We start from the raw sequence: 11,789 nt of genomic DNA on the forward strand, positions 1-11,789 counted from the left end.
ATTTGGATTTGAAATCTTACATAGCTTTCTCAGAAACACTGATGTTTGTTGGCACTTTACTACTTTTAATCCTGAGCATGAAATTCAAATTGCTATGGAGACAAAACTATATAACTATGAACAAAACAAACAACACACTGGTCCCTTCCTGGTGTGGACTTTGGATAAATATGGCAACTCTTTCCAATTGCGAGTAATGTACCTCTCCTTCTCTAGCCACTTTAAAATAGGTTGGATTCTAAACTGCCAGGAAGGATTCAAGTGACAACTAAATTAAAATAAGGTATAAAGAAAGGTCTCATTTCATATTTCTCATAGCATGTTCTACTGACAATGCATTGGGTAATGACGTTTATGATAAAGTCTATACTTCTGTTTGGGTTATGAATCATTTATTTTTCACTATTAACAGGAACCAGACATTGCCTCATTACTGTCTTGTCTAAGAAGTATGTCTTGCAATGAATTTTGGTAAGGTCAATTTTTTTTCCCGTTAGAGTAGTATGTGTGTTAAAAATTAAAAGTAAGATTATTAGATGATCTAAGTCAGTGGTTCTAGAACTATAAATCTGTGGCTAGTAAGTATTAATTCCTTTTTATCAGAAATTCTGAGACTACATAAGAAAGAAGTACTGGACCAGATTCCTGAGACTTACTGACCATCATTGAACTAGTTACAGAGGAAGGGACCACAAAATAACTATGTTCTAACTTTGTGTACCTCAGAGGACATAGAGGTAGATTATCCAATACCACATCCATTTGCTACTTGATCTTGGCATTGAAGGTATATTCTTGAGCCAAGAGTTCAGTTGATTACTGAACTATGATAAAGGCAGGCATGATCCTGAGTGGCCTAAATGTTTTAAGAGCTCTATTTCAATGTCAGCTCCACCTTGTACCAGCTACATGACTCTAGGCAATTTGATTAATCCCTTAGCTTCAATTTTTTCTTCTGAAAATCAGATTGCTAATATGTAACCTCGGCAAAACTGTAGTTTGGACTTAATTATGTAAATGTACGTACAGTATCTGGCTCCCAATAAATGTTAGTTCCTTGCCTTTGCACAATTTTATATCAGGAATCAGTGGCAGATTCCATCATGTCACAATTGCTTACTGATTCACTTGGGTATTCACAACAGTATTCACTTATATGTTGCCTCTTTAGAGATAAAAAGATTTCTAGGGCTTTGGAGCTAATGACGAGCTACCTCCATCTGATATCCATCATTGATAGAATGCACAGCTTACAAATGCTGTTGAGGTGGGTGGTGGCTGCGGGGGCCGGGGGGGGGGGTTGGAGCCAGGCCTGTAAGGGACCAGGCAAGATGGCGGCCATGGAGACCAGTCAGCGCCCCTGACCCTGGAATCGCTGCCCACTGATCCCCTGCTCCTCATCTTATCCTTCTTGGACTACCCAGACCTAATCAATTGTTGCTATGTCAGTCAAAGACTTAGTCAGCTATCAAGTCATGATCCGCTGTGGAGAAGACATTGCAAAACATACTGGCTGATACCTGAGGAAGAGAAAACACAGAAGAACCAGTGTTGGATATCCCTCTTCATTGATACTTTTCTGATATAGGAAGATATATTGACCATTATGCTGCTATTACAAAGGCCTGGGATGATCTCAAGAAATATTTGGAACCCAGATGTCCAGGTGGTTTTCTCTCTGAAAGAGAGTGCTCAAGAGGAAGACCTAGATGCTGCAGAAGCTCAGATGGGCTGCAGACTTCCAGATGATTATCAATGTTACTATCATATCCACAACGGGCAGAAGTTAGTGGTTCCTGGGTTGTTGGGAAGCATGGTGCTGTCTAATCCCTATCTTTCTGAGGATTTGTTAGACATCTATACAGCTGCTGGAGGCTTCCAGCAGAGACAGGGACTGAAATATTTTCTCCCTTTAACTTTTTGCATACATAATGGTTTGAGTCAGCACATAGCAGTGGAAGGGCTGAAACAAAAATGAAGTCTTCTACTGATCTTGGAGAGACAGCAGTGAGCGGTCCTGAAGAGAGGTCTTAGTTCTCTGCCCAGGAATTGAACGTGGGTTGCCTGAATTGAAAACCAGGAATCCTAGCCGCTAGACCACCAGGCGCTAGAGGCTAGCAGCAAAGTGGCCCTGGCTCTTTCCCCTGTTTGAAAGCAAGAATATTTCAAGGAGGCAAAAATTGTAAAAACAGGTACAAAGTTTATTATGAGAGACACAGCATAACATGTGGGTAAGCTCGCAGAGAAGCAGTTTGTTTATTTAAGTCGCAAGCAAGGCAGAAATACACACCCAGAGAGAAAGAGTGTGGGCATCCTAAATGAGTAGCACAATATAGAGGTGATTTAAATCACTTACATAGGACAGTCCTTCCGGGTTTTTGTTTACCTTTGGCCAATTTTCTTATTTCTTTCTTCACACCTGACCTGCCCTAGGACCCTCCCCAACATGCGTGCGCAACTTTTCGCTAAGATGTATCCCACCCCAGAGGCCTGTGGGGGGGTATGTCCACACTTATTATGGGGTGGCGTCCCCTCCCTTTTTGACCCCCAAGGAGACTTCCTGCGCATGTGCAGACAGGGAAGTTTTCCTTGACCTCAGGTGTGGTCATCTTATCTCTTTACTTCAGCAGAGCTCAGCTTCTGCCACTAGGTTTGTCCTTGGAGCGTCTGCGTGAGAACAAAGCTTCAGTTTTACTCCACTTGACAAACACCAGCTGTCCAGCCCAGGGGCCCATCTGTCTCCTACCTCACTACCAAATGTCCAGACCAAATGGTTCGGAGTCCAGCTGCTACTGACATGTTTATCATAGGTGCTACTTTTACTGACTGGTTTACTTCTTATGTCAACAATATTGTATCAGGTGGCTTCCCTATCATCAGAGACCAAATTTTCAGATATGTTTATGATCCAGAGTGTGTAGCAATGACTGGGGATATTACAGTGTCAGTTTCCACATCGTTTCTGCAGGAACTCAGCTCTGTACACCCACCCCACTATTTCTTCACATACCGAATCAGGACTGAAATGTCAAAAGACGCACTTCCTGAGAAGACTTGCCAGTTAGACAGTCGCTACTGGAGAATAACAAATGCTAAAGGTGATGTGAAGGGACTTCCCTGGTGGTCCAGTGGTTAAGACTTCACCTTCCAGTGCAGGGGGTGCAGGTTCGAACCCTGCTCAGGGAGCTAAGATCCCACATGCCTTGCAGCCAAAATCCAAAAACATAAAACAGAAGCAATAGTGTAACAAATTCAATAAAGACTTTAAAAATGGCCCACATCAAAAAACTCTTTAAAAAATAAATAAATAAATAAAGGTGATGAGGAGGAAGTTCAAGGACCTGGAGTTGCTGGTAAATTCCCAATCATCAGTCCAGGCTAGGTATATGAATACACAAGTTGTATATTCATATATAACATCATGCTATATGGAAGGATATTATATCTTCCTTTTATTTTACTTTAAAGACAAGATCTTTAATGTCACCATTCCCTGATTCCATATGGCATGTCCAACACTCAGGGTGTCTATAACTCGATTGGAAATGGGTCCTAATGAATATGAAGAGATGCAAGAGAAAGAAGAGGAGGAGGAGGAAGTAGACGATTATGACCATTTGGCACATATGGATGAATCTGATGAAGAATACGAGGAGGAGAGATGCAGGAGAGTCTTTGATATTCCCATTCAAAGATGCCACTGCTCTCGCCTTTTTTTAAGCAAGCCTCTGCTGATGGAAGCCCTGGGATGAATCCAGCCTGTTAAACAAATTTCTCAATAATGTAAATAATCAAATTGTTCTCAGCTTATAGCAGGAAAACTAGCATGAAATATCGTGCCAGGCCCTGGGTTCTATGAGATGCTACTTTAGGAATTGGATTGTTTGGGTTTGCTTTGTGCTTTTGAGGTAGAGGAGGAAATGGGAATCTTTTTTTTCTCTAGTGGGAAAATAGTTCTCTAGAAATGTCTAGAACAGACATTTCTTTGTTTAAAAATATTTTATACTTATAAAAATATGGAAATGGGAGAGAATTGTTTTGAATAAGGATTTAAAATGAGGCAGAAATACCTACACAAGGATAGAGAGAAAATATGTGACAATGATTCTGTGAAAAGACTTATAAGTTATTTAGAAATGAACAGAATTTGTAATTAGGCTAATCCATTTAGTGATTCCTATATATTTTGTACTCACAGGGAACTAATTGACTAAATAGCTTGAATGCTAGTTGTTTGTCCTTTCTTAGACAATCTGTCCTTGAATTTAGAGTTTTCATCACAACAACCTTGAATTTAAAGTCTGTTAGTATGACTTTGACCTTGAATTTAGTCTTCAACTCTACCAACCTTGAATTTAAAGTCTTCAACACTATGACCTTTATCATATTGTTCACAGATGCATCATTTTTGAAGTGTAGTGTGTAAAATTATGTATTGTGTTGTTGACTAACAAAAGAGTCTCCACAATGTCTCATGTAGTCTAAATTTGTAAATACTGCTTCTGTTTTGTTTCTCCTTGAAATACTTGACTGTCTAACTTTGTGATAATGTTAAAATTAAGTATGTTTTCCTGAAACATGAATTTTTTTGTAATTATATAATTGAGAATTTCGAATGAAATCCTCCAAGTCTCAAAACTCACATTTTGAAAACAAATTTTGGTTCCGATCCTGTATTTTATATAATTGCCTATTTCCCATAAACTAATATTAATAAGCAAAAAAAAAAATGCTGTTGAGCTAAAATAATAAAAATATTAAGGCCTTTATAATAGAAAGGAATGCCTGTGGGCCCAGCTAGATTTTTTTAACTAGTTTTAGCCAGTTTGTAGCACCCATTGAGCTCACTAAAGTGAACTTCAGAAAAAAGGGAAGGAAGTGGTTATCTCAACTGAAAGAAAAAACAATGATGATGAAAATGCAGAAGACAATAAGATGAGATCAGAGCAAAAACATTCTATCAGAATGTTCCTCTGGCTTCACTGATATGTATGCTGTGGATGCCACACTAGTTAGAACAATGCTATTTCCGACTCAGCCTCCTGCCCTGAGCATGACTGCTCTCACTGACGTGAATGTGGAAGGATGGGAATAAGAAACCAATCCAGTAAAGTCTTGGCTTCAGTAATACACAAAAAATCAGTTCTAGAAGGTTTAAATATTTAATTACATCAATACAAAATTACTGGAAGACAATGCCAAAGACAATTTTTTCAAGTTGTAGCTAAATCTGGCTACGTACGATTTTATATTGTATGTATATCAACAAAATCAAAATTAAATACAAATGGCAAACTGAACAAAAGTTTGGTAACATACATGACAGACAAGGAGTCACTGACACTAAAATATAAAGCACAAGTACAAATAAATAGGAAAAACTGATTACAGTAATGGAAAAGCAGACAAAGGAAATAAGTAGGAAATTCACAAAAGAGAAAATTTAAAGGGCCAATATTTATTTTTTAAAAGTTAAACCTCACTATTACTCAAATAAGTGCAAATTAAAGCAATTAGATAATTTTGTACCTATCAAAATCACTAAAAGAAAAATGTTAATGTTAATGCCCAGAACAGACAACAATATGATACAAACAGCAACAATATTTTGGGAGGGAGAGGGGAGATTGACAAATTTATTAAAAAGCTAAAAATGAGGAATCTTTTGACTCAACAAATCTACTTTTTGTAATATATTCTAATAAAATAATCATGATTGTACACAAAATTTTGTCTATAAAAATGTTCAAAATGAAAATATTTATAATATAAAAAATTGAAAACAAGTGCCCCAAAATAGAGGGTTGCTAATTAAATTATGTTACGTTCATACAACAAAGCTGTATGCAACCATCAAAAATGATGCTGTGGAAGAATATTTAATAACATAGGAATATGTTAATAATTGATTGTTAAGTGATAAAAAGCTATGAAACAATATGGATAGCATTTTTCCATAAAAGGAGGAAGGGAAGAGAAGGGAAGAGAAGGGAAGGGAAGGGAAGGGAAGGGAAGGGAAGGGAAGGGAAGGGAAGGGAAGGGAAGGGAAGGGAAGGGAAGGGAAGGGAAGGGACGAGGAAACACCATTATATTAATAGCAGTTTACTCGGGATAGTAGAAATTTGGGTGATTTTTTTCCCCAGCTTTATTGAAATATATTTGACATAGAACATCATGTAAATTTAAGGTATACAAGGTGATGATCTTATACAAATATACATTGTAAAACGATTATCACAAAAAGGTTAGTTAACATATCCATCACCTCACATAGTTACGTGTGTGTGTGTGTGTGTGTGTTTTGAGAACATTTAAGCTCTACTCTCTTAGCAACTTTCAAGTACACAATACAGTATTATTAACTATAGTCACCATGCTGTACATTACATCCCCAGGACTTATTCATCTTATAAGTCCTTATAAGATGTTATAAGACTTATAACTAAAAGTTTGTACCCTTTGACAAACATCTCCCTATATCCCCCACCCCCCAGTCCCTGGCAACCACCAATCTTCTGTTTCTATAAGTTTGGTTTTATTAGATTCCACATATAAGTGAGATCATACAGTATTTTTCTTTCTCTGTCTAACTTACTTCACTTAGCTTAATACCCTCAAGGTTCATCCAGGTTGTCACAAATGGCAGGATTTCCTTCTTTTAATGGCTGAATAATATTCAAATATATATATATATAATATTATATAATATATTATTATAAGTATTATATATAAAAATATTCCATTATATATAGTGATTTTTTTTAAGTTTTGTTTTCCCTCTTAATATTATCTGTATTTATTACAATGCACATGTATAACTATAGTAATTTTGAAGCTATTTTAAAGGAAAAATATACTGTCCAAATATTCTAATCAATTAAAAAAGAATAACTAGAAGAAAAAAGGTTAGAGTCTGTAAAATATAGACCACTCCCTGACAAACACGTAGAGAAAAATCTTAAACGTGTTTTTGTGAAAAATTGGACTGTGATTATTAATAATTAATAGAAAATTTTACTATTAATTAGGTGATTTCAAACCAACTTCACTGTTTTTATTGATAGAACTGCTAGGTTGGTGAGCTAAAAAGTGCAATGGACACCATGTAAACAGATTTCTGCAAACAGTTGGAGCTTCTCATAATATCCGTGTAGATAAAATGATGAAAGTTAACCTGTGTGGATTATAAATTTGCTGGATAATCCAAACACTCAAGATAGTTAAGACACAATTGTGCCAACACGGAAAGTGGTTCCTCATTGGGTGCAACAGAGTTTGTTTAATGGTAATCTTTAAATATTTTTACCCAAAAATAAGATAATACAATTTTCAAATTTGTGGATGAATCAGACTGGGAGATAATAGAAAAAAACAAAGGAATCAAGACTCAAAAGTATCTTGCCAAGTTAGAATGCAGGGTCAGAGCAACCCAGAAGACAAGGTAGGAAAAATAGTTTGCTTCTTGGGTATCTGCTTGGAATAATTTGTAAAAGCTGTTGGAATACTGTGTTGAGAGGAATTCTAAAGGCACACAGGGCTTGGGGAGAACAGCCTTGAATCAGTCAACAATATCTTGTGGTTACATCCCTTCAACACAGTGTATTGTTGCAATATCTTGAAGTTAGGGATTTTTTATTCATTTATTCATTTATTTAATAACTATTTATATAAGTTTCCTATGTGTTCAGGGGGAAAGTGCTAAAATCACTCAACAATGTCTTGAGCTGTAGAGTTGAGATCACACAGTAAACTGTGATAAACTGAAGGTGAAAGAAGAGATTGGTTTATTCACTCATTTATTTAACAATTACTCATATAGACTTTCCTATGTGCCAAGCACCATTCTAAAAGCTTCAAAAATATTAAATCATTTTATTCTCACAACAATCATATGATAAAATATACTATTATTATTCCCACTCTACAACAAATAGGTTAGTTAACTTGCCCAAGGTCAGAGAGCTACTGAGAGGCACAGCCAGGATTCAAGACCAGGAAGTCTGTTTCCTGAGTGGGTGCCCCTAATCACCACACTATTATGTACACTTTGCACAATGTATGGACCATTACTATGCAAATAATAAATTTTAATTTACTTAAAGATAAGTTTTAAACCTTAAATTGAGGAACAGAAAATATAACATGTTATATAAATATAGAAGGTGAGAGACAGATTCATACCAAAAAAAATTAGTTTGGGATTTATTTCAAGTCCAAGAATAATAACGTAGCAGCTAAGAAAACTAATAAACTTTCAGACTTCATTAACAGAAAAGAAGTAAAGGAGAGGAATAAAAGGGAAAAAACTAGAATTTATTGATTGTCTACTGGGTGCTAGGTAGTTTATACGTATATTTTGTTTACCCTTGATTAAATCTCTTGGAGGAAAGTATTTGTGGTAGATTGGTTGCATTACTGGCTTCAGTGGCTTCCCTCTATCCACATCCATCGCAATGTGACTTTGTACCTCTTCCTTCCTTTCCCATCCCCTCTCTGCCCCATCAAGCGATGGAATCTTCACCCCCCGAATTTTTGCTGGATTTTCTTTGGCCAGAAGAATGCAACCAGAGTAACATCATACCAGCTCTGAACCAGGTCTCACAAGGCCTTGTGTGCTGCCATTCTCCTCATCTTGGAACCCTGCTAGTCACCATATGAGCAAGTGTAGACCAGCTTGCTAGAAAATAAGAGACCATTTAAGTCATCACAGCTGAAGTCATCCTAGATCAGTCAACCTACTGAGTCCAGATATATAAGAGAGTCCAGCCAAGTTCAACCAACCCTCCCATAGTCTCTTGAGAAATAATATGTGGTTATTGTTTTAGACATTAACTTTTGAGTGGTTTGTTAACATGGCAATAGTCATATGATACAGTATTATTTTTTCTTTCATAAATGCAAAAATTCAGGCTAAAAGAAGTATTTTACTTAAAAGCATCAAGTTTGTAAGTCAAACTGGGAAGTCAAACCCAACATATTTCATTTCAAAGCCCAGCCTCCTAACACTCTACCATACATATAACATTCAGATATTAGAATAATCTTCTCACTGACCTCTGCAATAAACTGGCTACATGTGAAGTACTGTATTTAATTCTACACATACTTAAAATGAATCCAGAAGAAAGTAAAAATAATTTTATAAAGTCTATAAGAAAAACATGAGAAAAAGAGTTTGCTTAGGTTGGAAAAGATAAAACTCATGAAGGACATAAAGAGAAGGGTAAATTATTTTCTCTTGCTCCTGTCTCATCTACTCTTATTCCTTTAGGGAACAAGCTCCCCACCACCATCCACGGAAAGATACATCTAGCCCCTCATGCCTATCATTGGATTTAGATGTTGAACTCTCAGTCTTCATGGTGTTTATCACGAGAGGGTCTTCTTGACCTTCATAGGCTCATAGGCTCACTTTGAGCTTCTAGATAGCCCTTCTCAAGACCATCTCTGCCTCTGACCACACTGTCTTCAGCTGGATTTTTTTTCTTAAATCCCTTTCCAGTTAACATGCTTACCAACTAGACTTGGCCTCTGAAACTTGCCTCTTCCCTCTACGATGATGTAATAAGGAAGCCCCTTCATACCACAAATACATGCACATTTTCTTACCTGGACTTGCTACAGAAATAATGGTTACAAAGACAGAATTTAATCGGATTTTATCTTAATAAAAGGGAGCTATGTCTAACAATTAGATTTGTCAAATAAAATCATTGGTCCTCCATGATACGATGAAGACCCAATCCCAGGAATCGTGGTATGTTGCATAAGAGAACCCTTATTGTCATAACTTGGGTAATACAAGTTGCTGAAACAAATAAATACAAAACTTTTAGTAGCTTTGAACAATATAATATTATGTCTCACTCCTGTATTAATCAATGAGAGTCAACTGGTAGCTTTCCTGGAAGTGGTGGTTCAAGGACCAAGTCCTGTCTTGTGCCTCTACCAACACCATCCTCAGAAACATACAGGGTTTTTTGTTTTGTGTGTTTTTTTGTTTTTTGTTTTTGTTTTTTTGTTTTTGTAAATCCAGCCAGAGATGAGGGAGGAAAGAGAAGATGGAAAAAGCACCTGCTTCTTAACCACCTCAGCCAACAAGTTATGTGCGCCAGATTCCAATAGTGAAAGCTAGTCGTACGTCTCCACTGAAATGTAAGAAGAATTGGGAAATTCAGTCCTTGGTCACTTCCAAGAAGCCACCGCCCAGTAACTACTCCTCACTCTGAAAGGGGAATGAAAATGTTCAATGAAGAGCCAGTCATCGTTACTGCCACTGTATAATAAAATAAATGGGCTTTAAGTTCTCTTTTAACTCCAGTTTTCAAGGCTCTCAACTTTCATAAAGGTTTAGCCCAAGAAACATCCACTTGCATTTAACTGTAAACTCTTCAAATTTCTAGTTTGAACACACTGATCACAAGCTCTTATACTAGACTCTAAGGACTTGGAGGGCAAGAATGGAGTCCTCTAAAATTTGTATGCCCAGAGCACTCTCTCCTACATACTGTAGCTGCCCAACGAATATTTGTTGAGTAAATGAATATTAGGTTATCCAGGGTTACGTATACAAAATGAACCTGAATTCATCCTTGAATTCAATGTCAGGGATGTTTGTTTCTCAAGATAAATTTCTACACCTATCTGCCCGTACCACATTAGGCTAGTGACGGTTCTGTGAGCATGTATTATTATGGTCCTTCATACACTTTCAGAGACAGCTTCCATTGCCTAGATTACTCTGTCCCCATATTCACCTGGAAAATGCCTTCCCTCCCTCAAGAGTTGGCTCAAGAATGACCACCTGTCCTCCACATCTTACCCAATTCTTCCAGCAGACTTAAGTACTTCTTTCCCAGTGCTTCCACTATACCAATTATAATTCTTTCTAATTTATTAGAGTTATCTATTTTTTGTCTCTCCATTAGATTATAAACCACTTAAAGGTAGAAATCATGGCTTTTCATCTTTATGTTATCAACATCTTGACCACTGTCTATCAGAGATGCTCAATGAATATTTGTTAAACAAATTATCATTGCTTTGATTTATTCCATGCCAAAATAAAAACCGTACTAGCATTTGAAGAATGATATGCTTTCCCCTCTCACTCCCTTTCCCCCAGACACAAAGTGGTCTGATTTGTGGAAACAAAGCAGAGTAGACATTGAAAGGAGAAAATCCTCAATGTGATATCTAAGTTGGAAAGCTTCTAATTCCATTCATATTACGATATGTACATCTCTAAACACAATAATACATTCTCTGTTGCATCACATTATAGTTTCATGCTGACTTGGATCCCTAACTGGGTATTAACCAGTATTTTGTCTGTGTGACAATCACTTCAGCAGAAGTATTTTTAGTATTTTGTATTTGTGCTACAATAATTATAAAGCTGAAAGACTCATTTGCCTTCAAACTGAAATCTTTAATTTTTCAGATATTTTAAGAGGAGACAGGAAAAAAAAAAAAAACTAACGTTAACCAAAAGCCTATGGGGTCCTTGATGCTTATTTACTTTACTTATCAAAATCTTACATCAACCTAGTAAGAGATGAGCGTTATTATCACCATTTAGACATGAGCAATCTAAGCTTTAGAAAGTTTAACATTGTTCAAGCCAGGATTCAAATTCAGATGCATCAGGCTCCGTGGTAGGCTGACTAGTGCCCCCTCCTCCACCCACCCCCACCTCTGCCAAGATGTCCACATCCAATTCCCCAGAGCATTATATGGCAAAAGCAACTTTGCAGATGTGATTAAGGATCATGAGATGGGGAGATTAT

At 36.8% G+C, this 11,789-nt stretch overlaps 1 pseudogene; it reads left to right on the forward strand.

Annotated features, from left to right (window-relative positions):
• Nucleotides 1–1,331: 1,331 nt before the first annotated feature.
• Nucleotides 1,332–3,752, forward strand: LOC133086985 (F-box only protein 3-like; annotated as a pseudogene).
• Nucleotides 3,753–11,789: the final 8,037 nt, after the last annotated feature.

This window comes from Eubalaena glacialis, chromosome 3 (genome assembly GCF_028564815.1).
Source record: "Eubalaena glacialis isolate mEubGla1 chromosome 3, mEubGla1.1.hap2.+ XY, whole genome shotgun sequence".
NCBI lineage: Eukaryota > Metazoa > Chordata > Mammalia > Artiodactyla > Balaenidae > Eubalaena > Eubalaena glacialis.